This window comes from Acinonyx jubatus, chromosome E2 (genome assembly GCF_027475565.1).
Source record: "Acinonyx jubatus isolate Ajub_Pintada_27869175 chromosome E2, VMU_Ajub_asm_v1.0, whole genome shotgun sequence".
NCBI classification, from domain to species: domain Eukaryota; kingdom Metazoa; phylum Chordata; class Mammalia; order Carnivora; family Felidae; genus Acinonyx; species Acinonyx jubatus.
Genome location: NC_069396.1, coordinates 50,910,467 through 50,937,785, shown reverse-complemented (window position 1 = coordinate 50,937,785; position 27,319 = coordinate 50,910,467). Strand labels below are relative to the sequence as shown.

The 27,319-nt window shown below is 44.1% G+C and overlaps 1 protein-coding gene across 2 annotated transcripts in view; it reads right to left on the bottom strand.

Moving 5' to 3' along the window:
- The window catches only part of ARHGAP35 (Rho GTPase activating protein 35), a 120,219-nt gene extending 93,677 nt beyond the window's left edge, over nt 1-26,542 (bottom strand). For both annotated transcript variants that reach the window (XM_027037889.2, XM_053210497.1), the window contains exon 1: nt 26,402-26,542. The gene's annotated coding sequence lies outside the window, so the exon portion shown is untranslated. The remainder of the gene's footprint in view (nt 1-26,401) is intronic.
- Nucleotides 26,543-27,319: the final 777 nt, after the last annotated feature.

Sequence of the window (27,319 nt, the reverse complement as noted above, 5' to 3'; positions counted from 1 at the left end):
ATTGATAGTATAGTTTCGTTGTATGTTTTTTAATTTTGTTTTTTAAACGTTTATTTATTATTGAGACAGAGAGAGACAGAGCATGAGCACGGGAGGGGCAGAGAGAGGGGGAGACACAGAATCTAAGACAGGCTCCAGGCTTGAGCTGTCAGCACAGAGCCCCACGTGGCGCTCAAACTCACGAACCGCGAGATCATGACCTGAGCTGAAATCAGATGCTTAATCGACTGAGCCACCCAGGCGCCCTTAGTTGTATGTTTTTTAAAAGAAGTCAATATTGCATCTCTCTTTGACTAACCGAGTTTCTGTGGAATACAGAGAATCCTTCCAAGTGTTTCTTTCTGTTTCTCCAGAACCTCACACACAGGAAGTACTTCTTAGGTAAGCGGTGTCTGACTGATGACTGTTACAAAGCTTTGGAATTCACGGAGATTGGCGGATGAAGGCCAAGCAAATAGTCCAGTTCTAAAATCAACTTGAAAACAAATCTCCGGGCACCTGGGTGACTCAGTGAGTTAGCTCAGTTAAGGGTCCAACTTAGGCTCAGGTCATGATCTCAAAGTCTGTGAGTTTGAGCCCCACGTCAGGCTCTGTGCTGACGACTGGGAGCCTGGAGCCTGCTTCAGACTCTGTGTTTCCCTCTCTCTCTGCCCCTCCCCAGCTCACGCTCTGTCTCTATCTCGAAAAATAAACATTTATTTTTGAGAGACAGAGAGACAGAGCACGAGCAGGGAGGGGCAGACAGAGAGGGAGACACAGAATCCAAAGCAGGCTCCAGGCTCTGAACTGTCAGCACAGAGCCCTACATGGGGCTTGAACTCATGAACCATGAGATCATGACCTGGGCCGAAGTCAGACACTTAACTGACTGAGCCACCCAGGTGCCTGGCTTGTCATCTGTCTCTCTTTTGTACAAGTAATACCAGCAAATACTGGGACGCCTGGAGAGCTCAGTCAATTAGGAGTTTGGCTCAGGTCATGGTCTTGCGGTTCGTGAGATAGAGCCCTGAGATGGACTCCATGCTGACAGCGTGGAGCCTGCTGGGAATGATCTTTCTCCTTCTCTCTCTCCCCTCCCTCATTCACACTCTTTCTCTGTGTCTCTCAAAATAAATAAAAAACTGGGGCGCCTGGGTGGCTCAGTCAGTTAAGCGTCCGACTTCGGCTCAGGTCACGATCTCGCGGTCCGTGAGTTCGAGCCCCGCGTCAGGCTCTGTGCCGACAGCTCAGAGCCTGGAGCCTGCTTCTGATTCTGTGTCTCCCTCTCTCTCTGACCCTCCCCCGTTCATGCTCTCTCTCTCTGTCTCAAAAATAAATAAACACTAAAAAAAATTTTTTTAATAACTAAATAAAAAACTTAAAAAAAAACTATTAAAAAAATACCATCAAATACTCTCAAGCCAGGCACAGCATCAAATAAACTATATGCATGTGTTTTCATTTCATTTTTCACAATAATCCAATGAGGCAGGTACTGTTAAACCCCCATTTTCCAGATGAGTAAACAGGCTCAGAGAGGGAAAGTAACTCATTCTAGACCACCCAGCTTCATGTGACGCTTACCGCCTGCTTCTGAAGCTGGCACACCCGGCTGAACCCCAACACTGCACGGCTGCTAAGCCAGAATGGACAAGAACAGCTGTGCAGGTTGAGCCTCCTGAAGAAAAATCAAAGCTGCCTATTGCTAGAATCCATTTGCTCTGTTAGCAGAGCTCTCCACTGTGAGGGGGGCAGGCTCCTCTCTACCTAGAAGCAAAACCGGAATAATATACTCCCCACAGTAATGTGTGTGAGTGCCTCATGCTGCTCAAAGTACTATTACATACCTTGCTTTACAATTTCTTAAACGCACCTGGGAATGACAGGTATTTCCTCCCTTCCTTAGATAAGAACACCGAGACCTGGAGACTACACCCCTCACCCAAGTAGAGAAGGATTCAATATGCTGTCTCCTCAATGGAAATGATGACATCACCCAAGACTCACAAGAGAAACAGAATGTCTGCCATAGTTTGTTTGTTTTCACTGTTTTTTAATTTATCTTAGAGAGAGAAAGACAGAGAACGAGCAGGGAAAGGCAGAGAGAGAGACACAGAATCCGAAGCGGGCTCCAGGCTCCAAGATGACAGCACAGAGCCCGACGCGGGGCTCAAACTCACAAACTGTGAGATCATGACCTGAGCCAGAGTTGGATGCTCAACAGACTGAGCCACCCCAGCGCCCCATAACATCTGCCATAGTTTTAAACACAAAGACCATCTCCAAAACGCCACTTAATGGAACATGGCTGTCTTTAAACTTCAGTATAATTTGCCACTGAGAATCAGTATCATTTCAGTTGTCTGAGCTCAGTATTTTTAAATTGTGAGAAAACACTAGCTTGAGCCTTTCTTCATTTCTCAAACCATGGAAGGGAGATGTTCTAAGTTTCTGCCCTTAAATTTAATTTCATTTTTTTTCTCTCATCCCACTGCAAAAACACATTTCTACTCACATAGAAAGTACACCTGAAAAATCACCAAGGAAGTCATTATGTGACCTCGTGATTCTGGAGATCCTCTTTCAACGCTCCAGAAAAATGACCTCTTTCATACTGATCAGACAGCAATGTTGGTATACATCCTGTGAGGGGCAGCTCCTCCTAAGGACAATCATAAAATTAAACACTCCGGGAAGAAAACCAACCTCAAATGTAAAAAATGAAAACACCTCTACTAAAATTCCGTGGGTAGGAGAATCCACCTCTTTTATCTCCGTCTCAAGAACTCACAAAACAGCAGAGTAAAATGTGACACGGCAGACAATGGGAAAAGACCCGTGTCTTTCCTTTCCCTAAAGGTGAAAACTACCCGGACACAGTGTACACAACGTCAATTCCATTTCAAGTTTCAAAGAAAAAATTAAAACGGCTCAAAGACAATTAGAAGTAACATTTTATTCATAGATCAAAGCTGCTTTAGAAATTTCACATCACTGTTTCACACTCAAAATCTCTAACCTCAAGGTAAGAATCTCACTTCATCAGGTCATTTTTGATAAATTCGCCCAATCTACAAGGAAGCTTGAGGGGTGCCTGGGTGGCTCAGTCCGTTAAGTATCTGACTTCAGCTCAGGTCATGAATTTGCAGCTCATGAGTTCAAGCCCTGCATCAGGCTCTGTGCTAATAGCTCAGAGCCTGGAACCTGCTTCTGATTCTGTGTCTCCCTCTCTCTGCCCCTCCCCATCTCATTCTCTCTCTCTCTCTCTCTCTCTCTCTCTCTCTCTCTTTCTCTCAAAAATAAATAAAAATATTTTTTAAAATTTTAAATAAATAGGGGGCACCTGGGTGGCTCAGTCAGTTAAGTGGCCAACTTCAGCTCAGGTCATGGTCTCACGGTTCGTGAGTTTGAGCCCCATGTCAGGCTCTGTGCTGACAGCTCAGAGCCTAGAGCCTACTTTGGATTCTGTGTCTCCCTTTCTCTCTACCCCTTCCCTGCTCACACTGTCTCAAAAATAAATAAACAAAAGAAATTAAAAAAAAATTTTTTTAATAAACAAATAAATAAATAAATAAATAAATGGAAGCTTGACTTTGTCCATAAGCTTCTGAGCTGCGTGGAAATAATTTCCCTTGAAATCCACAGGCAACAGATTGCATCCTAATTACATCACTTACTCTTTGTTTTGAGGGTGCTGGGGACAAACTTAAGGGCAAGGGAGTTGTATCTAAAAATATTCACCCTGGGATGCCTGGCTGGCTCAGACAGTAGAATCTGCGACTCTTGATCGTGGGGTTGTAAGTTCAAGCCCCATGTTGAGCTTACTTAAAAAATAAGATTAAAGATTATAAAAAATAAAAATACTAAGCCTAATCACAAAATGGAAGCACTTGGAAAACAACTGCATCCTGAATTTATGGTAAAAAAAAAAAAAAAAAAAAAAAAGCCCAAATCAGGAGAGAAGTTTGGTTTTTCCCAATATGCAGTCTGCGCCAATGTGAAACTGTATGTAAGAATTTAAGAGTCAGTCTGAAATCTTCTTTTAAGTTTATTTTGAGAGAGAGAGAGAGCGAGCACATGCACTGAAGGGGCAAAGAAAGAGGGAGAGGGGGAGACAGTCACAAGCAGGCTCTGCACCACCAGCATGGAGCCCAATGAGGGGCTCAAAACTCAAACCAGGAGATCGTGACCTGAGCCGAAATCGAGAGTGCAATGCCCTATGGACTGAGCCACTCAGGTGTCCCCAAACTGAAATCTTTTTTAAAAATGGAAAGAACTCAGCAGAAAGGCAGAAATAAACCAGATACAGAAACACTTCAAAAATACTTGTAAGTAAACGTGCTCTTCTCAAATACATTCTCAGTTAGTGAAGACGGTATTACAAATCTATATCCCAATCCTGTTTAAGGGATTCACTTATAATGGATGGAATTAAGTCCCTAAATCTACCTAAACCCTGGGATCATACTCCTATTGGTGCAAAAAGCTTCCACCCAATTTTCCTAGGCTAATTTACTTACGATATGATACGAAGACCTCACTGGGGACTAGATAATGTAAAAATGCTGGCAGTGACCTTGGCACACATTTTAAACATTTTTAATCTGCTTAAATGATAGGTCAAAGGCAGGGTGGGGACAGCACTCATAATAAATAAGAGAAGAGTACTTCGTAATCTTCAAAGTGCTTTCTCATTTAATCTTCGCAACAACCCCCAGAGCAGAGGCTGGTGCCCACTATCCAGATCCCAGAATTGTAATGCTGGTGAAGGGACTAACATCCCACTCAATACATTCCACTAGAATAAAAGCAGAGGGTCTTGTCTGGTTGTTCTCAGGACCCAGCCTAGTACCTGGTACATGGTAGATGCTCATCAACACCACTATTACATGTTTAGAAAGTCCAATCCAGGGCGCCTGGATGGCTCATCTGGAGCATATTACTCTTGATCTTAGGGTTGAGTTCAGAGCATCACGTTGGGTGTAGAGATTACTTAAAAATAAAATCTTTAAATAGAACTACCCTACGACCCAGCAATTGCACTACTAGGTATTTACCCAAAGGATACAAAAATGCTGATTCAAAGGGGCACATGCACCCCAGTGTTTATAGCAGCACCATCAACAATAGTCAAATTATGAAAAAAGCCCAGATGTCCATCAGCTGATGAATCCGTAAAGAAGATGTGGTGTGTGTGTGTGTGTGTGTGTGTACACACACACACACACACACACACACACACACACACACACACAATGGAATATTACTCAGCCATCAAAAAGAATGATATCTTAGGGGCGCCTGGGTGGCTCAGTCAGTTAAGCGTCCGACTTCGGCTCAGGTCATGATCTCACAGTTTGTGAGTTCAAGCCCTGTATCGGGCTCTGTGCTGACAGCTCAGAGCCTGGAGCCTGCTTCAGATTCTGTGTCTCCTTCTCTCTGCCCCTCCCCCACTCACGCTCTGTCTTTCAAAAAAAATTTAAAAAAAAAAAAAAAAAGAATGATATCTTAGGGCACCTGGGTGGCCCAGTTGGTTAAGCGTCCAACTCTCGATTTCAGCTCAAGTCATGATCTCACAGATCATGGGATCAAACCCTGTATTAGGCTCTATGCTGACAGCCCAGACAGAGCCTGCTTGGGATTTTCTCCCTCTCTCTGCCCCTCCCTACTTGCTTTCTCTCAAAAATAAAAAAAATAAACATTTAAAAAAAAAAAAATCTTCCTTTTGCAACAATATGCATGGAACTAGAGTGTATTATCATAAGTGAAATAAGCCATTTACTTACAATACCAGTAATATCATTCCACTTATACATGGAATTTAAGCACCAAAACATGAACATAGGGGAAGGGAAGGAAAAATAAGATAAAAACAGAGATGGCGGGGGTGGGGGGGGCCTGGGTGGTTAAACATCTGACTTTGGCTCAGGTCATGATCTCACAGTTCATGAGTTCGAGCCCTACATCGGGTTCTCTGCTATCAGCATGGAGCCTGCTTCAGATCCTCTGTCCCCCTCTCTCTGCACCTCCCCTGCTTGTGCATGCTCTCTCTCTCAAAAATAAACATTTAAGAAACAAAACAAACAATAGCAAAAAACAGAAAGGAAGGCCAACCATAAGAGACTCTTAAAAACAGAGAACAAACTGAGGGTTGCTGGAGGAGAGGAGGGTGGGGGATGGGCTAAATGGGTGATGGGCATTAAGGAGGGCACTTGCTGGGATGAGCACTGGGTATGTGTAAGTGATGAATCACTAAATTTTACTCCTGAAACCAATACTATACTATATGTTAACTAACTTGGATATAAAGAAATATATTGTTTAAAAAATAATAATAAAAAAATAAAATCGTAAAAAAACAAAAAAACAAAAAAAACCCCAAACGTCTAATCCACTTTGCAGAGAAGATAACCCCAGTCCAGAAGTACTATGACTCAGCCAGGGCCATAATGCTGGCTGTTTCCCACACTCCTAGTTCCTAAATCAAGGTGGGTTCTTCCCCCTAACAAGGCTGTCACTGAGGCTATAAAAGGGTTCCCAAACTCTCTCAGAACTCAAAACTCCCACTGGCATTTGACCACTTTTCATGTTTTCAATAAATTTAACCTATATTCTTTTCCTCCCTCAGGCAGACATTTAGTTTCTTCTTATGCATCAGTATTCACTTTAGTTCCACAACGCTTTATTATGTGTAATAATATGCCCCTATATCATGAACACAGGCAGTGCTTACTCTGTACAAAGGACAGTGCCCGTGGAGGGTAAAGACGAATGTCAGTGCTCTGAAGGACTCCGAAGCTGATCATAATTAAGATAGGCAGGATCAGGAAGGACACCTGCACCTGCAGACTATGGGAGAAGGGACAATCTCAGCAAGAAGACCAACCTGAGCTGACAGAACCTGAACAGGTGTTCAGGAGAAAGCAAATGGTACACGTGACCAGAAGCCGTGGTGCAGATGAGGAAGCCAAGTGATGATCTGGAATCAACCTCTGAGGGCCAGAAACTGCCATGTCATTCTGCAGGCAGTATTTCACTCCTTCCTGACATCTCTTTCTTCCCTACTGGTCCCACTTTCTCTTTGCCAAAGGAAGAAAAAAAGCACACAAAAGATTTTGAGTATTCAACTTCTATCTTCATTATGTTCTTTTTATTTGGAAAAGTTTCTCAGTAGTATCTTAATATGATGGACAATGTCAGGATCAAGGGTACCAACTGTGGCTCTACACCCACCCAACGGATCAATTAACCAAGTAATCTTTTACCAGTCAAGGATCGCTTTGACAATATGATGGAAATTTGGACCTTCTCCCACAGAAAATGCACTTACACACAAAAAATTCAGGAACCCCAGATTAAGAGCCTTTGCCCTAGCAAAAGTTATGGAACAGGCCAAAAAAAAAAAAAAAAGAGAGAGAGAGAGAGAGAGAGATTCAGCTACTCCTTCCAATACTAATTAGGAGTACCCAATTCCCCCATTCACATAAGTAGAATTATCTTTCTTCTGAGTGACACAGTAATTATCATTAGTGAAAAAAATAAAATGAGGGAATTTCTCCATGATTTGTAATCATTGCTTACTAATAACAATACAGCTTCCATTTATTGGGCCCTACTCTGTGACCAGCCCTTTGCGAAGCAGTGGACACGTTGTATATAATATGAAAGTCCTATATGGCAGCTAATAGTTTAACCCTATTTTATACATAAGGAAGCTGAAGTTCAGAGGGGTCAACCATGACCTGAGTCAAGGCTATCCAGCTGGAAAATGGCACAGCTGGGTTTGGAACTCTGGCATCTTGACTTTCAAAACCCATCTATACTGCCTCCCAGGGGAGGTGACCTTGACACCATATTGATTACTGACAGAAATCAAAAGATACTGCCATCTCCTAGTAAGTAAACAGTGAAGTCCAAGGGTCCAGCCCAGAATTACACACCCTCTCGGTGTCCAATAGATGCTTGCTAAGTGACCTAAGAGCAAAGAGAACCTTACACTCTTGACCAGAGCAGGGAGAAACGGTGCCAGCAGTCTTCAAAAGAGTTCCATGTTAATACATGTGTCACTGTCATGTTTCCAACTGGACCTCCCCAGCTTGGCAATGGCCGGAAGCACCTAATCTGTTACACCCTCACATGCAAAGGTTTGCAACATATCAATGAGGTAATAAGTCAACAGTAAAATTTCACTAAAACATACAATTTAAATACTCTTTCTCCTGTGTTCCTGTCCTGTACATCCTACCCTGAACATCCTCCAAGACTACAGCTGTGATTCAACATGATAGCTGTTCCCATGAGACTACTAGCTACCATTTCGGAGTACTTACACTGTGTATCACCAAGAGCTGATTTAGGGCCAGGACCTGGTCATCCTCATCTTTATGTGACCACTACTCAGTTACTTGGACCTAGGAAAGCAGTGATTATTATTTCAAATATAAAGATGTTTTTACTGAACAGCGAGAGAAGAGATGAAAGTTTAAGAGCCGTAATACCAAGCTTCCAAAAAAAGAGAACACTTCACACAATCCTCCCTCAGATATTCAACAGTACAATTTTTGCAACAAGGACTCCTCCAAGTATCACAGAAAAACCAAATACAGTGCCCAATCTAAAATGGTGAAATAAAAGGAACACAAAATGAGGCCATGGGTCTCAGCATTACTCTAAACCTGTGGTTCTAATCTTTTTTGGGTCATGGATTCCTTTGAGAATTTAATGAAAGCTACAGATCCTCTCTCCACAAAAAATAAATGGAACCAAAATGCAGCATATTCTCTTAGGAACATTATGGACACTCCCCCAACCATACCCCTTAAGGATCCAAAGACCCTCAGTTTATAGCCTTTGCTTAGAATTTGCATCTCTAGCCACATCTAACTAGGGGCAATCCAAACTCACCAACCACTGTTTTTCAGAGGTCATACCAACACCAAGGGAAACTGAAGACAGAGGTGATGGCTTTAGCACCTGCTAAACCACAAGGGTCCCTACTCCTCTTGTTACCTGATTCATGTTATTAAGCCACAATAACAAACTATAGGGTGAGGATGTTCTCTCTCTCCCACTGGAATGTAAGAAATTCAAAAGCAGGGACCATATCAGATAGCATTACGTATTCCACCTAGGGCTGTACACACTCTAGAGAATTAATTGTTGATTTGGTTTACTAAAGAACAGACTTACAACAATCTACACATTATCTCTTACGGTAAAATGAGATAAATTCACATAGTACAGGAAAAGATAATGCTACAGAACTGGAAGATTTTAAAATGCCTTCCTAAACTGGACCCCTGGAGCTTGATGTGCAAGAATAAGCCTGTAAAAAAGGTGCTTTCTCATCTCTGAAAGCAGGGGTATGGCCATCTATGGCACATACGCGGGTTCACAGCAAACTACAGCCACCACTCCTTACAGGCCTCAGTGAAACTGCCAGTGGAGGCTGAGAGAGTGTGAGGTGTGCTGCTTGCTGCTTCCTGCTTCCTGGAGCAACTGATTCAAGAAACATTCCCCAATTTATCAAGCATGCTTAGATTCCTGGGTTCTATGCCTGGGAGATAAAATAATGAAAAGTACAGTCCTTCAAGGAGCTTAAGATGTAGTTGGAGAAAGAGAAAGGAAAAGAAAACAGGCAGTTCAAATACACAGTAGTAAGTACATCAGGGGCAAACTCAGACAAGGTCTGACCACTGATGGTCAATCGGGGAAGGCTTTCTGAGAGAAACAAAATCCGAGCCAGATCTAGAGCGCCTGCGTGGCTCAGTCAGTCAAGTGTCTGAGTCCTGATTTCAGTTCGGGTCGTGATCTCAGGGTCATGGGATCAAGCCCCAAGTTGGGCTCCATGCTCAGCATGGATTCTCTTAAGATTCTCTCTGTCTCCCTCTCTCTCACTGCTCCTCTCCCCTGCTCGCACAGACGCTCTAAAACTTAAAAAAAAAAAAAAAAAAAAAAAGCCAGATCTAAAGAATTAAAATAAATTAGTTAAGTTTTTGTTGGTTTGGTTTGGTTTGGTTTGGCTGGGATGGGGGTAGCAGGAGAACACCCCAGATAAAAGGAAACAGTACATGAAAAAGGCCCAGAAGCTAGGATTTCTGGAAGAGCTACAGTCATTCAACATGGCTGGAACACTGGGTGTAAGGAGGGAAGTGGACAGAGACAGGCACAGCTCGGGGGGGGGCTTATATAAACCAAACCTATGTATGCTTCCCCCTTGCTGAAGTCACAACCCTGAAATGCTCTGGCTCTTCTTGGCTTTAAAAAAAGGGAAGGGGGACGCCTGGGTGGCTCAGTTGGTTAAGCTTCCTAACTCTCAGCTTCGGCTCAGGTCATGATCTCATGGTTTGTGAGTTAGAGCCCCGCGCCGGGCTTTGCGCTGATGGCGCTGAGCCTGCTTGGGATTTCACTCTCCCCTTCTCTCTACCCCTCCCCAGCTAGCTTGCTCTCTCTCTCTCTCAAAATAAATTAAAAAAAAAATGCAAAACAAAACAAACACACAAAAACCAAACAAACAAAAAACACAACTTATTTTGGAATGATTTTAGAGTTACAGAAAAGTTGCAGATATGACAGAGCTGCCATATTCGATTCACCCAGCTTCCCCTAAGATTAACATAACCATTGCAGATGTGCCAAAACGAAGAAATTATCTTTGGTAAAAAAAACTAAACCAGAGATTTCATTTGGATTTTACCATTTTTCCATTAATTCTCTTTTCTGTTCCAGGACCCAATCCAAGATTCCCCGATTCCACTTAATTCAAAGACTTTTAAAAATTCCTTCCTTGGGCACCTGGGTGGCTCAGTCGGTTAAGCGTCCGACTTCAGCTCAGGTCATCTCACGGTTCTTGGTTCTTGAGTTCGAGCCCTCCATCGGGCTTGGGCTCAGTGTTGATAGATTCTGTGTCTACCTCTTTCTCTGCCCCACCCATTTGCATTCTGTCTCTCTCTCCGCTTCCCATCCATCCCCCAACATCAATAGCCCACTCTGAAGGTAAAAACGTCATTTCAGAACAGAATGGAAGTTACCAACACAGATAATATGAAATAGGAAAAAATGTTAGGGATTAAAGGAAATTTGACAAAAAATGAAATCAATGACATCTTTACACAGGAAAGATGCATGCACGCTCTCACACACACACACACAATGTTCACAAAAACAACTTGGCTTAAGGTGCTGCTTCCACTATGGAAGAGAAAAGAAATTCAAGCAGACCCGCTTCTGCTTCTTCCATCTTGCCAGCAAGGAATAAATCCCTTTAATTTCTCTTCTCCAAATACCTCTACCACCCCAAGGAGCCAAGCCAAAATCCCCTGAACGCCCAACTCATCCTCAAAACAAAATGCTGGCAAAATCATCTGGGCTGTGGAAGAGGAAAGAAGGATGATTCATCCTCTTTCCTAGATTTTCACTAAGAACTCTAAGCGTTAGGACAGAATTCCATTATGTCACAACAATCTTTATAAAGGCACTTGACCAAAATTAGTCATAACTTGCTTCTGTTACATGTATGACCTGCATTCTAAGCCTCCATCTCCTAAAATTCCAAAATCTGCAACAACCTTGATAAATGTTGATTTCTAGAGGGGCGCCTGGCTGGCTTAGTCAGAAGGGCCTGCGAACTCTTGATCCCGGGATTGTGAGTTTTGAGTCCCACGTTGGGTGTAGAGATTACTAAAAAAATTAAATAAATAGGGGTGCCTAGTAGCTCAGTGTGTTGAGCAACTGACTCTTGATTTCAGCTCGTCATGATCTCACGGTTTGTGGGTTGGAGCCCCGCATCGGGCTCTATGCTGACAGTGCAGAGCCTGCTCAGGGTTTTCCCTCTCTCCTTCTCTCTGTTCCTCTCCTCCTTGTTCTTTCTCTCTCTCTCTCTCAAAATAAATATACTTAAAAAAAACTTTTTTAAAGAAAAGAATAAACAAATAAAAAAATTTTTTAAATGGATTTCTAGAATCAAGGATGAATCCTATGCAGAAATCACTGCAATGTCAATGAAAACTGGCAATTTTTTCTACAATTAAAACACAATTGTTAACAATGGTTATCCCTGGAAGGCAGAATTTAAGGAATATTTTAAACTTTCCTTTATTATTTCTGCTATTGAGGGCTATTTGTCAAACAGTCATCAAATACATCAAGGAGCATGGTCCTATGCCAGAATTAGAAGAGACAAGAAAACAAAAAAACAAACTCTCTTGTGGAGTGTATAGTGTAGATCTGCACTCCCCAATACCCTGGCCATTGACAGTTTCTTCAAAATTAAATAAAACTTAAAATTCAGTTTCTCGGTCCCGCTATCTACATTTCAAGTAGAAACTTAACAGTACAGCAAGTTCTATTAGACAAGGCTGATCTGCAAAGAAGCCCTGATGCTAATTCAGACCTTGGAAATAGGGAGGAATGGAGAAGGTTTCTGGAAAGACAAATATATATTTGAAATGGGTATTAAAGTGAGCATTCCAGGCCAACTGATGGCAGACAGCACATGCCACGGACCTTCCCTGCATCATACAACACCAAAATTTCCAGGGCAATTCCCCAAAAACCAAAAAGCAAAATACTTTAAGGAAGCATTATAAAAACGAATTGGGTGATAGGCTTCGATTTATATTTTGCTGAAATAAACTTAGATGAAAATACCTAAAATGAGGAAACCAGATGATAAACTCCAATAAGGATCTCACTAAAAACGAGGAAGGAAAACAGAACTGGAATTAACTGCCAGATCATTCTGGAAATCTTTAACAGGTAAGCCAAACTAAGGATCAAGGGGACAAACCAAAGAATTCGCTATGCTCATCCAAATACCTTTCAGTGGGAGAAATATTTCCCAATAATCGAGGTCAATATGTGAATCGAAGGTGATTAACCCCAGAGAGAGAGAGAGAGAGAGAGAGAGAGAGAGAGCGAGCGCACACATACAAAACCAGCCCAGTAGACAGCTGTATAACAATTTGGTACTTTGGGAGGTGGGAGGGGTAATCCTCTTTTCTCTGAATGTTCCTACATTACCTAGCATGTGCTGCCTCAATTTCTTCATACATAAAATGGATACAAGGAAAGTATCTATTTCTGAGGGCTATTATGAGGATTCTTTGAGTTAAAAGATATAAAGCACACAGAACAATGTTTGGTACATAGGAAAGGACTAAGGAAGCAAAGGCTACTATTATCGCAGAAGCTTCTGAGGACCCAGCTTCACTTGGTGGAAAGGAAACGGATTTCCCCAGGGGTGAGCCCAGAGGGAGGAGGGATGCTGTACTGACTGTATTAGGAGGGGCGGTTTGAAAAGTCCAATCCAGGGGCACCTGGCTGGCTCAGTCAGTCAAGCGTCCAACTTGATACTAGCTCAGGTCATGATCTCGTGGTTACGAGACTGAGCCCTGTACCGGGCTCCACGCTGAGCACGTAGGATGCTTGGGTCTCCCTCGGTCTTGGTCTTGGTCTCGGTCTCTCTCTCTCTCTCAGATAAATAAACTTAAAAAAAAAAAAAAAGCCCAATCCATTCCAGGTTGAGGAAGCTTTGTAGACACCTTCCAACCATGTCCTATGGGCTATGACAACGCCCAAAGCCAAGGAGGGGACAACTGCTAGAACTTTGGATTTAGCTTTAGGATTTAGCTGTGGACCCGATACACTGGTTTAGTATTATCAGTGTTCAATGTTTTTTTTTCAAAAATCTCTCTGGTCTGCCCAGCTAGACTACTCTATCCCTCATTCGGGCATTAATTAGGCGCCTGTGACAAGTCAGGCACTTTACAAGGCAATAGAAAAGCACTAAGGGTTTTCAAGCAAGGGAATGCAAGTCAGGTTTTTGTTTAGTGACTTGCAGAGAGAATAAACGAGAGAGGAAATTATGTAGAGAAGGATACCTTGCAAGAGACTTCTACCGTCAAGCACATTACCTTACTTTTTGGATTTCCCAACGGCATACACTGTGGATTTCACTTGACTGGCTCCCAACGAATATTTGACTTCCCTGTGAGAACCCCTAGCAATTTAGCATTTACTATATGACAAACATTTCATTCTTTACCTCAGCTTCTCACAATAACCCAGTGAAGCAGATACCGGTACCTTTAGTTTACACACGAGAAAACTTAAAGAAGGCTCAGGGAAGTCAAACAGCTTGTTTAAGGTGACAGAATAAATGGAGAAGTGGGATATGAATTTACGTCTGGCTGTCTAAATACCTATCCACACATTACTGGTGCTGGCCTGGGGCAAAGTCTTCCCCAGTCTACGTAAAAATGAGATTTAGAAACATATACCTACACATGTCCATATAAGGCTGCCAACTTCCTTGAGAAAGGCTACCTTTGATTTTGATACTAGATCCTATTTTTTATAAAATAATAGTGAGGAAGGTTTTTCATTCTTTTTTTTTTAATGCCCTCCTTGGCAAAACTACAAATTACAAAATTTGTATGTCTCTTCCCTCCACCACTTTCCTTTTTTTTTTAAGTTTATTTATTTATTTGGAGAGAGGAGAGAAAGAGCACGTACACATGAGTGGGGTAGAGGCAGAAAGAGGGAGAGAGAATTTCAAGCACGCTCCATGCTGTCAGCACAGAGCCCGATGTGGGGCTCGAACTCACAAACTGTGAGATCAGGCCCCAAGCTGAGATCAAGTCAGCACTCAGGCGCCCCCCCACTATCATTTTCAACTGGTCTATAAAAGCCAAGTCCGGGACCCACTACACTAATAATGACATTTACATAGCACTCACCATGACCCAAGCATTATTTTAAGTTTCTTAAATATACCACCCCTTTTAACTGCACAGTGACTCGGGGAGTAAACACTACTATATTCCCCTTTTTATAGATGAGGTGCCTGAGGCACTAAAGTTTGAGTCTTGTCTGAGGGCGCAGAGCTGGCCAGAGGTAGGACTGGGGACTTGAAGGGAGGCCTATGCGTCTCGGTGAGAATACCTGAGGCTGCAGTCCTAACATTGTGAAAGCAAACAGACCTCAACCACTGCTATTTGGCCTATGACCTATAACATTTAGATGTGTGAGACACTTACTGATAAGACCCGAAAACTGACTGCTACCTGGGGGCAAGTTACAAGATAACACATCAGTAGCAGTCGTTGCTCTGCAGAGTCAAAATGCCAGCATGCTGCCCTTGTAGCCCTCTTACGTGGCGGTTACCTGAACAGTTTAATTAACCAAATTGTTCTCTTTCATTCCCCTGAGAAAACTGAAAGGCTTTCCAACCTTAAAGAGTTTGCACATTCATCTTGGCATTCAGTTCTCAAAAGAAATCTAGAATTAGAACACAAAAGCCTTTGTGGTAGGTAGAGTACGTACCCAGGCTCATTTTATACACAAGAATTTAAATGAAAATAAATGACTTGTCCAAGGTAACAAAGTTGGTGAGAAGCAAAATGAAAACTGACGGCAGAGAGGGTTCTGTACGTGGCTTGAGGAATCCTAAGAATGAAAGGACTAAAAGACGGCAGAGACTACTTTTTCCTGGTTTCTATCTAAAACATATACCTTTAGGGAGCACCTGGGTGGCTCAAGTCAGTTAAGCGTCTGACTCTTGATTCTGACTCAGGTCATGATCTCACGGTTCATGAGACCGAGCCCTTCGTGAGGCTCTGCGCTGACAGCATAGAACCTACTTGGGATTCTCTCTCTCCCTCTCTCTGCCCACCCCTCACCTCCCTCTCCCTCTCTGCCTCCCCCTGCCCCTGCACTGACTCGAGTACGCGCTCCTTTCAAAAATAAAGTTAAAAAAAACTAATAAAGTAAAATAAAACATAAGATAAAATGTATGCCTTTAATTCAACAAATATTGTGTTCCTACTGACAGGTTCTAGGATATATGCGCCCAGTGGGTTAACAGAATAAATGGGAGAATAGAAAAAAACTCCTGTGGTGCTTCCAAACCTATTTTGCAATTTCTTCCTGCTGTCTGAATAGAAACCCCCTCACATTTCAATTGAACCTCAGGTCTTCCAGTATTCTCTCTCATGAAAGAATGACCAGTAAATAAATGTGTGTGTGCAAACGTCTTATTAATTAACAATAAAAACAAGGTAAAAATTTAAATCTCCAAATTATTCCTTATTCAAGATAAAATATGAACTTGGACCATATTCTTAAGAAGTTCTGTCTTATCATAAGATGAAATCTATCTTCCTCGTCTACCTATTCTTGTGTTGAAATGTTTGGTCACACTTCTCTAAGATAAGATCAGGAAAAATCAGGCCACTGACCTTCTAAATTTTTTACTTTCTGGTACAGAAACAGCATGTTCCTTGTTTCACCTGTAAGGGAAGAATTGCTTTTGTTTTAATAAATGGCATATAAACTCTCGCAGGGAAGAAGAGACGTGTTTTGTAGAACTAGTACTCTCAACAGCGTGGACACCCAAATATTGGTTGAATGGGAAGGAGAAAGGGAAAATAAAACCTGTTTCCCTGTATCTCTATCCTCTGGAGCTACAAACCTATAGGTTTATTCCTTCTTCTGCTTAATAGCCCTAAATTATTTAAATCTTAAAGAATTTTGGTTCATAGAAGGGAAGATATAACTAATGTCATGTCCATTCTTGATTTTGGCCAAGAAAAAGGGAAAATAATATATGAATGGCTTCTCTTTTTAAAAAAAATTTTTTTTAAGTTTATTTATTTTTGAGGCAGAGAGAAAGACAGAGCATGAACAGGGGAGGGGCAGAGAGAGGGAGACACAGAATCCGAAGCAGGCTCCAGGCTCTGAGCTGTCAGCACAGAGCCCGACTCGGGGTTCAAACTCACGGACCACGAGATCATGACCTGAGCCAAAGTCAGATGCTCAAACGACTGAGCCACCAAGTGCCCCTTCTCTCTCTCAAAACAAGCATCGGGGGACGCCCTGCTGAAAAGAGAACTAATGGATTAGCTATGTGATCAGCCACAAAGCAGACTTCAGTTCTCTTCTCTGGGGTACACTCAATTCTTTTTTTTTTTTAATGTTTTATTTTAGTTTTGAGAGAGAGAGAGAGAGAGAGAGAGAGGGAGAGACGGCATGAGTGGGGGAGGAGCAGAGAGAGAGGGAGACACGGAATCCGAAGCAGGCTCCAGGCTCCAAGCTGTCAGCAGAGCCCGACGTGGGGCTCGAACCCATGAACTGTGAGATCATGACCTGAGCCAAAGTCAGACACCTAACCGACTGAGCCACCCAGGCTCTATAAAGTGAGAACTACGGCTCTGAACCATGCTACCTCAGGAACCTACTAGCTGTGTGACCTTGGGCAAGTCCCTTCTAAAAGCCTCAGTTCCCAGGCTACAAAATAAAATACCACCTACCTCAGAGAACTGTTGTGAGGATAGGAGGGGAACACTCTGCAGTCTCCTGGTACACAATAAGCATATTGTTATCAAATGCTAATGCAGCTAATAACTAATTCAATTATTATTCTAAGAAAGGGCGACTGCTTTAACCTTCAAAGGAACTAGAATCCAGCAGATATCACTATGACTAATTTCTTGGTTTTCAGCTCAATTTTTCCTTCATGTGTTTATAACACCAAACATAATACAACCATACGGAAGTAAACAAAAAAAAACCTTATCCTTTTTTTTAAAAATAGTAGGAAAAAAATTTTTACTCAAAATTCTACAACACAGAGATAAATACAAACAGCACTTTGGCATGTTTCTTTTAGTTTTCCCATATATATTTTAAAATAACTGGGATCATACTGTTTATAGTTCTATATCCCACTTTTTTCTCATACTTAATTCTTTATTTTGTGTGTACTTTCCCATGTCAAGGATTCTCCAAAAAACATCCTTTTTAAATGACTCCATATTTTTCCATAAAGCAACCGTTTCTCTAAGGTTAAAACATTTATTTACTGTTTATTTTTTATACACATCACTAGAGTCAGTATCTCTGTGTACAACCTTGGTCCTCATCTCTATTTCTTGGTCCATACACAATCTGTATGTTGATCAAGGATTTTATGTCACTTAAAACATTGCCAAAATGCTTTTTAGAAAGTTCACACCAGTTTTTGTGTCTGACAGTCCTGATCGCAGTGACTACTACCTATTTCCTTTTAATTCCCAGCAAACAGAGACCCAAAACCTCTGGAATTACAATACAAATGGGGAAGATCTGTTATTAAAAGAATGCTTTAATCACTTGTGGTAATTTGTACCAGGTCACTATTATTCCATTCTCTCTCTCTCTCTCTCTCTCTCTTTTTATGTTTACCTATTTATTGGGGGGGGAGGGGGGAGGAGCAAACAGAGAGAGGGGGAGAGAATCCCAAGCAGTCTCCGTGCTGTCTGTGCAGTCCAATGTGGGGCTCAGTCTCATGAACACGGAGATCATGACCTGAGCCTAAATCAAGAGTCAGCCAACAAACTTGGAAAAGCTACAAATATCACTCAATACAATTCACTTTCTATATTAACATCAGGACTTAAATGCCTCTCAAATAATTTTCAACTTATTAAGAAGTGTATGGATAAGGAAATGATGCCCCATTATATGAAAAAGCTGTGTAGACAATATGTAGAAAATTCAGAAATGTAAACTTTAAGTTTTATGTACTTGTCTACACATAAGTTGTACCTTAATTTTTTTAATAAAAAAAATTTAGAGGATCTGTACACAAGAAAACATACGTATTCCTTGTATTCACACAGAACATGAAATGCTAACTATTTTAGCTAATGCTGCCATTTTTAAGCCTTTATGGCTGTTGGCTAATGCTGGGCATATGCCAACAGTGGAGACTCACTGCCTGAGCACTGAGAGGACTTTTTCCCTTTTCCTCATTTACCAAAAGTTTTATCTGCATTCCTCTGGTGACTGACCAATCAGAGGAAGAAATCTCCTAGAAGTCAGCAACATTCAAAAAGTATTCAATTATTTCAGGCCATTAGAAATGGTACCACAAAAGCAGCATCCACCACCCTTCTACCTACAAACTTAACGTATCTGGAAAATAAAGACCTAGTGATACTTTTATCACAAACCATTCAAGTACACTAATCCCAGTGAAATAATTCCCTTGAAGTGAAAGCCACTCTAGTTAAAGATGCAGATTTCGAGAATCTAATAATCTTGTATTAATGCAGTACTGGCTTTCATTTGTACACAATCAATTTGCTACTGAACAAAGAATCCTTTTTAATTGCCCATGGCAATTAACGGTAATCATTTTCTTTTGTCTTATTCCTAAGAACTACAGGCTACAATAGATGAAGCCGGGATTTTGACCTTTCTTTTAAATGGAGACAGGGAGAAGTACAATGCAATGCAACCTTTTTTTTTTTTTTTTTAATTTTTTACACTTCAGGAAGCTAGTAGTTGCAGCTAGCCAACATCCTTTTACCCCAACATTATTTAATAACTTTTTGAATCGTGTTTTTGAAAAAAGCATTGTAGAGAGTGCCACACAAATAAGGGGCAAGGTGTAGTTTTATCTGTAAGTTTCTAGTTGCCTAGAGTGTTTTCTCTTGAAAATTGTCAATCAGGAACCACTCAGATACTTTCCTACTTACCAAAGAAAATACAGCTTAAAGGAATCATTACATGACCAAACATGTCTTTCTTCTTTCCTTTGGACTACTTTACTTATATACAGTTTTGTTTGTTATACCCGGGTTTGCATCCAGGTCAGAATTCAACCGCTCAACTTTGTCAACATGCTGGCTAGAATGACAAGCTGGTACTTGGAGCTATAGATTCTTTTTCAAAGTAGTGTGACACAGAACCTACTGTGTGCTCAGTAGTCTCTGAATATGGAAGCCTTTAAGACTGTTAATATGGGGCTGCCTCTCAAATGCAGAAATTTATCAGAACAGTCTATTCAACACTTGCTTCCCTCACCCATTTTATATTATTATATAGAGAGTTAACCGTTCACAACTATAAATTCCTTAAGGGGATGAACTATAGCTTATTCTTACATCCCAGAAACACAAGGCAGACTAATAAAATAAACACGGATTTTAAAATTAGACAGACATAGCTCTCGACTTATTAGCTGTGTAACTCTGGCCAAGACACTTATGACACAGTATGTATATATACATGAGGATTAAATGCTGACCAGGAGGGCATGCCCTCTGAGAGTTTAAAGCCTAAAAATGGCCATTATATTTGGTGCACATCTCTCCACCCACCTACCGCGCAGATAAAAACAAAAAGGCTTTGGCACCTGTTGGGTTCAATCAACATATATGTAGCAGGGGGCCTACTAGTACAAGGTTATTTTGCTAGGTGTGATGGGAAATAAAAGACACATGAGGGTCCCCACCCTTAAGGAGTTTACTATCTGGAGAAAGGAAACAATCAAGCATCATTAGCTAAAATAAAGCAGAATGGGAACCAATGAGTACAATCCCTTATCTTTCCAAGGAAGAAACCTTAGCCCAGAGAAGTGAAAACGATTTGTCGAAAGTCACACAGCTAGTAAGCAGCAGAGTCAGGGCTAGGACCGGAGTTTCTTCATTATCAACTCAACATTCTTTATGCCATAGGAAGCTGCCTCTCAATTTGTTCAAATTTGCCAAGTGCAAATATTACCATAACGACCATTTTCCAATAATAATGCAGAGACACTAGAAGAACAAAAAAGGTATGAAATACCACAGATACACCATGCAACAGTCACAACTGCCACAAATTTCATAAAATGAAAACGCTCATTTCAATAAAGGAAGATGAAGGAGATAGGCAAGTCTGGCTATTTTCAACTAAAGTAAATACTACTTTCCTGTGATGATGGCTCATGGCTGAAAAGTACCTGGTTCTCTGCTAATATATCAACTTAATGGTGTCTCCCAACCCCAAAGAAGCAAATAAATGAAAATCAGACTGCCAGATGCCGAAAGTTATTTTCAAGAATTCTTCATAGATGAAGCCTCATTAAAGCACTGTATCAAAAATTAAATAAAAATAAACTTTCAGGAAGATGAACATGAATGATTTGTTTGCACTTCTTAATACCAGCAATTCAAGTACTATTCAGACATTGCTATTTGAGAGCCTAGGTCAACAATGACTCAGCTTGAAAGATTCCATATTGCTTTTAAAAGCCGTGTACGGTTTTAAGTTATGTAGTCAATACAATCTGGATGCCACTCTCCCCCAAAATTATAAACTCTTATTTTCACATGAATGGCTGAAAAAGAGATAGTGTTGATGTTTGAAAAAGTATACGACAAAGGCAATCCAATTCGTTTTACTGCATCTCCCAGAGAGGGCCCTTCCTTACCCCCCAATTCCAGGCTACAGGATTTGATGTAGGGGAGGGAAAGAGGTGGGGGTGGGATGAAGACCAGCACCAAGAGTCCAGTCCCAATACCAGCTCTAACTTGGTATGTGGTCCAGGACAACAAGAATCTAAAATCAGAGCTGGACAGCACACTAGACTTCAGACTAGGAATGTGAAGCCCAGAGAAGTGAAGTGATTTGTTCACGGTTCCCACTAATTAGGTTAAGGCCTAGACCAGAAGGTCTGCTGCCTGTATTTCCAATACGCCTTCAATTATGACAGGAAGCCTGTCACCATGCCCTGTGCGAGTTCATTTTCCCATCTGTAAATGAGGAGGCTAGACTAGGCACGGGTTTTCAAACTGTGTTGTCCAAACCCAAGGGATTTCTGCTAATCGCTTTCCCTCTTCAAGCAAAGACTCTCCAAGTTTATGTATTTCATGTAGTGTGAAAAAGAAATTTTACACAACTAGACTAGATGATCAATAAAACGTCACACTGGCTGGGTAAATTAAGACACCCAGGTGGGGAATGACAACAGTCAAGGCAGATCACAGGAAGGCCCTGCAGGTGGCTTAACACCTCTCAGAAGGCCCTCCACCTCGCAGACTGAAGATGTGAGAGCAAAGCCTCGAGGGAGATGGACAAACACTCTCACCTCATCAATCTCCAACTGTATTGACCTCATGTGTCTCCTCATCACATAAGAGACCACAGAAACACCTGAGAGGCTACAGTTTACAGTCATCTGTGAAACCCTCGCTCCTCCCAGATTGTCCTTTGCCAAAAGTTACCATCAGGCCAAAGGATCTGCACGTGGACAACTTCTTCCATGTAACCTGTATCAAGAAGAATGACTTTTCTGATTTTTTTTTTTATTGTCCTAAATGCTTTGGCCTTAACTGTGCCAAGAAAAAAAGAGAAAATAGGCAAGGGAAGGGAGAAATGGTCAAAAGGATAGTTCAAAAAGAAAAACAGCAAGGGAAGAACTTTGATCAGAAATAGTATTACAAGAATTTTCTAGGCACTGCAGGAGACCTTAAGACGTGTTACTAGGCTGAAAACAGTCATCCACCGCCATCTCCTGCTCCCCATCCCATTCCCAACTGGCATATTAACTGTTCCAGAAGGCCAAGGCTACCACCTCAGACTTCTGTAGCACCCAATTCCATCATGAAAGCAAATGCTGACACCGAGGTTGGAGCCTTTGTTACCATCAGAGAAATCTGACAATCTCTGTAACATCAGTTACCAGTTTAGGAAGAAAAATCAGCTTTGTTCTTCTGTCTCTTCTCTTCCTATTATGTAAACTTAGGGTTTGGGCATGGAGAAACTTTCTATGCTGCCAGCGATGTCAAAACTCTGAAACACAAGTTTAAGCAATGCTGCACACACAGTTGTTTTAATTCTTAATTAGCTATCACTTCCCCATTAAGAATAAAAAACAACTATTTATACCAACGTGAAAAACAAATTCTAAAATAAATCCAGAGAATGAATCATAATTCACAAGGCCAAAATTAAAAAATGAATGGAAACCAACAGGAAGATGAACCAAAATTCAAGTCAATAATGGTGAAGACACATGCTATAGGTAATTAAAATTGCCAGACTCTGCTTCGCAGAAAATTTAAGACCTAAGAAGTCAGAAGCTAAAGAACCAAATGGATGTACCATCTAGCCCCCCTCACTGTATCATATACAAACGTCCTAACTTTTGATGAGTCAATAGTCCAATTCTGCAAATAACAGTGAATGCTTTTTTATTTCAAGTGTTCTTGTAGAACTATTTCTAAATAAGTGCTGAAGTAAACAAAGTTTGATCAGAGCTCAGTTAAGAAATAAAAGTCCTTCCAGTAAATGCTCCTCCACAGCTGGATGGCTGCTTTAATGTGCAATTGCCCTAGGCCACAGGGATTAAAAAAAAAAAAAAATCAGGCTTTTGATTTACTTAAGAAATAAAATAAATAAACCCATAACAGGCAAAGGTTCCCGCTCTCAAATTAAGGACAGAAAATGGTTAGATGGCTTTTCTGTAAAACACACCTCTTTCTCTGAGTAAATTTCCTGAACCCCACTCCCAACATAAGCTCACTAAAGAAAAAGCTTGAGAAAAGGTAAAGGTAATAATTTCTCAGGTAATAAGACCAAAAATCCAATCGTATCAGCCAGTTCCTGGCACTCTTTTCTCACTCTACCAAATCAGGTCACTCACAAGGCTTGGGGAATGTCAGGGCCCACCCACAGACTCCTTGTACACCACTGAGTCCCCACCCCCACCCCGCCCCCCCCTCCAGCATGGATCTGCCCAGAGGCATTCAGCTCCGGTGGCTGGGAGCTGCCTGCAACACCAGAGGGCAGAAATCTGAGTGACACTTGGCACTCTCTCTTTCAACAAACAACCGCAACGGGCTTTCCAAACTCAGGCCTTAATTATTTTGAAGACCAGGAAGCCAGAGCCTTCCTGGGGCAGAGGTGAAAAGAAATAAGCCCACCCTCCCAAAGGTCACACAGCAAACCCGAAGCCATTAGGGAAGGCAAGACTGCAGCTTCTGCAGCCCCAGAGCAGTAAACACCAAATGTGGCCATAACCCCTGGTGGGACTGGGGAGAACTTGAGAACTAGCATTTCCCCAGCCAGAGGTAAAACAAAAATTAGACTGTCATGGGGTGGGGGAGGGGGTGGGGGGGGAGGCAAAAAAGCACACTTGTAAGTTCTCCCAAGGGGTGCTGGCTTGGAGGTGGAGGTGGGGAAAGGGTACAACTGTCTCTTTACAATAGCTCAGAGGAGGAAGGGAAAGTAGGAGGGAAAAAAAAAAACCTGTGAGCTGCTGCATTCTCCTGTTCTGAAGGACACAAAGCTGCAAAGCCCAGGGATCTGAAGGGGCTAGGGAGTGAGACAGGCGTGAGAAAAATAAAGGTGCGGGGGAGGGTAATGGAAAGAGACCTGCCCCTTCACCACCACGAACCTTGGCAGAAGTAGGGGAAATGGGGCAGACATTCCCAGACTCCGGAGAGCAACAACCAGCCAACCACCCCCCATCTATTCTACCCAGGTCTCACAGGATCCTTGGGGATAAAACCCTGAGGGTCGGGGTGCTGAGTGAATCTTCGGTCTAAACCGCAGTCTAGAGAACCCTGGATCCAACCTAGCCCCTTCCCCTCCAAAGCTGAGTACTGGAGGCTAGAGGAAGACAAGACTGAAACGGGGAGCACTCAGTGGGGATGGGTGGGTCAAGGGTGGGGAGCTGGGAAAAAAGCAAGCCTGTCAGGAACCAAACGGGAAGAGAAGGCGCTTGGCAGGACACAAGGGGAAAGAAAAGGTGAGAAAAGTCAAGGTAGAACAGAATCGGGAAACGGGTATCAAAAGACAGGGAGAATCCATCCAACCACTGAGATGGCTCCAAGAGAGAGCTGGGGGGTGGGGAGGCAGCCGATGATCAGAAAGAATGGTTGAGAAGACATCTCTACCACTGGGCAGAACTGGGGAAAGAACTCAAGAAGGAGGTAAAAAGCAGGACAAAGGAGAGAGAATACATGAAAGGAGAAATTGGAGGTCGAGGCCTGAATCAAAATGGTGGGGGGAAGAGGAGGTCAGGTGGAAAACTTAAGTATTGAGAGGTAACACGGGTGGGATGCAGTTACAGAGAGACCAGGATTAAAGAGAACCACTCCAAGAGGGGAACAGCAATAGGAAAGTTAAAATGAATCAAAAAAAAAAAAAAAAATAGGGGGGCAAGTGGACAGCTCCAAAAGGGGCAGAGCTGGGAGGAAAATGTTACAGCAGATGGGGCAGAACTGAAAGAGCAGGTGCAAAAAGGATTCCGGGCAGGCCTGTGAGATGCAGCAGAATGGGAAGGAAAGGGGGTGATGGATCAGAGAAGTTATCAAAGATTTAGGGAGGTAAAGGGCAAGTCTAAGAAGGGCCAAAATGGAGAGAGGAGAGGACTCAGAGCAAAGAGGAGGCTGGAAGTAGGTCTCAAGCAGAGAAGAACTGAAGGGGAAACAGGTCAAAGAAAGAGGGAGCGAATGAATGAGACAGCTCAACAGTGCCAATGAGGAGGTGGGGTGGAAAGGAAACCGCAAGAACACTGGACAGAACTGGGGCCTGCAGGGCAGCACTGAGGCTGCGGACAGGCTGAGTTAGAGAGGTCAGAGAAATGAATGGCAGAAACGAGAGCTGCAGGGTCACAGAAGGGGGAGGAGGCTGCTTCATGGAAGGCAGAGTCGGGGAAAGCGAGCAGGTAAGAGGGCACAGCAAGATCTGAGATTGGGCAAAGGGCAGATCGGGAAGGTAGAAAGGTCTGGAAGAGTGGGGAAAAGGCGGGGGGGGGGGGGGCTCTTTACGGCAAATGGGAGCCAGATCTGCGAAGGGGAAGAGGCAAGCATGGTGCATCCCAGTCCGAGAGGGGGCAGGGGACTGGACTGAGGCATGGAAGGGTCGGAGAGGCAAGGGGCATCCGGGAGATGCACGGGGTTCCGCGAGTGGGCAGTAGGGCCCAAGGAGGTGGAATTAAGTCCAAGGAGAAGACCTAGGGTCAGCAGCGCCAAGACGAACAAGGTCTCAGATGGATCTCGAAGGAGGTAGAACTGCAGGTCTTAGAGGGACAGTTCCTGGGGGTGCAAGAGAGGACGGGTAACAGTAGACGGGTCAAAGAAGGGACCAGATCAAGGGTGGTGTGAGTGGAATCGAAGAAGGAGCAGGACGGACACGAATCTCCAAGTGAAGGTCCAGAATCAAGGGATGCAGAAATGCAGAAGGGTCACTGAGGAGGTGGGTCGCTAGAGGACCGCAGAGTCCAGGAGGGGCGAAGGGCACTACTGACGGGCGGAAAAGGGAAGGGGGAGGCGCAGAATTGGGAGAAGAGTGGCTTAAGTGAGGACGGGGTGGCCGAGGCAGGCACCGAGATCCCAAATGGGTCGGAAGGTGGGGGCAGACGCGGGGACAGCAGGGCTGGGGCGAGCAGGGGCAGGTCCGAAGGGCAAGCGGGCCCCGTGGGCCGGGCCGCTGCGCGAAGCAGCGGGGCCGGCGGGGCCCGGGGGGCTGGGGGGCCGCTCCCTCCCCTCCCCCTCCGGCTCCTCCATTGTTCGCGGGCTCCGGGCCCCGCCGTCCCCGCCTCCCCTTGGACCCCGCAGCGGGGCGGCGCCCGGCCTCGCCGCCGGGGCCCGCGAGCTCGCGCACTCACCAGCTGGGCGCCCTCAGCGCGGCTCCGGCCTCCAGGATCCCAGCAGAGGCGACGGCGGCCCCGGCGCCATGTTCTGCTGCTCCTCGTCCAGCGGCGGCTGAGGCGGCGGCGGCGGCGGCGGCGGCGGCTCCGGCGGCGGGGGGCCGGGCGGACCCTCCCTCGCGGGCTCCCTCCTCCGCCTCCTCCACCTCCTCCTCCCGCCGCGCCGCGGCTCTCCCTCGGGGCGGGGGGGCGGGGAGGGGAAGGGGGGAGGGGCGGGAACCAGGGGGAGGGCGGACCAGCCTCGCTCGCTCGCTCCCTCCCTCCCTCGCAATGGCGGCGGCGGCGCCTCCTTCCTGCGGCCGCCGCTCCCGCCGCGCGCGCCCCTCGCCAACTGCGCGTGCGTGGCACGCGGACCGTTGCAGGAGGATAACGGCCCCTGGGCGCGCGCCGCAAGGGGATAACCGGCGCCAGGCAGGAGATGAGGCGAGGGCGTCTACGCACCCGTGGGGCTCAGTGCCACTACCGCGGCCTCTGGCTGGGAACGGGCGCGGAGGCCATAGTGCGCGTGCGCCCCAAAGAAATGCCGCTACTGCGGTGGCTGCGACGCGAGACGGCACCAGGCAGCCTGCGACCGGGCTAAGGGAACGGGGTGGGCAAGTGCGCGTGCGCGGGAGGGGCTGCCTAGCGCGAGAGGGAGGGAGTGGCCCGCGGGAGTCGCGCGCGGCCTTGCGCGCGGCAGAAGCAGCCGATCCCCTCCTTGCGGGGGCTCGTGGAGAAAGCAGGAGGGGAGAGACATGGCCCGGCTTTGGGGGCGGGGGCGAAGGGCGCGATCCCGCTCGCGCGGGACCTGACCAGCCAATGGGAGGCAAGGGGAGGTGGGTTTGCCGCGCAAGCCTCAGCCCCTGGAATAACGGAGGAGGAGAGAGGGAGCGACGT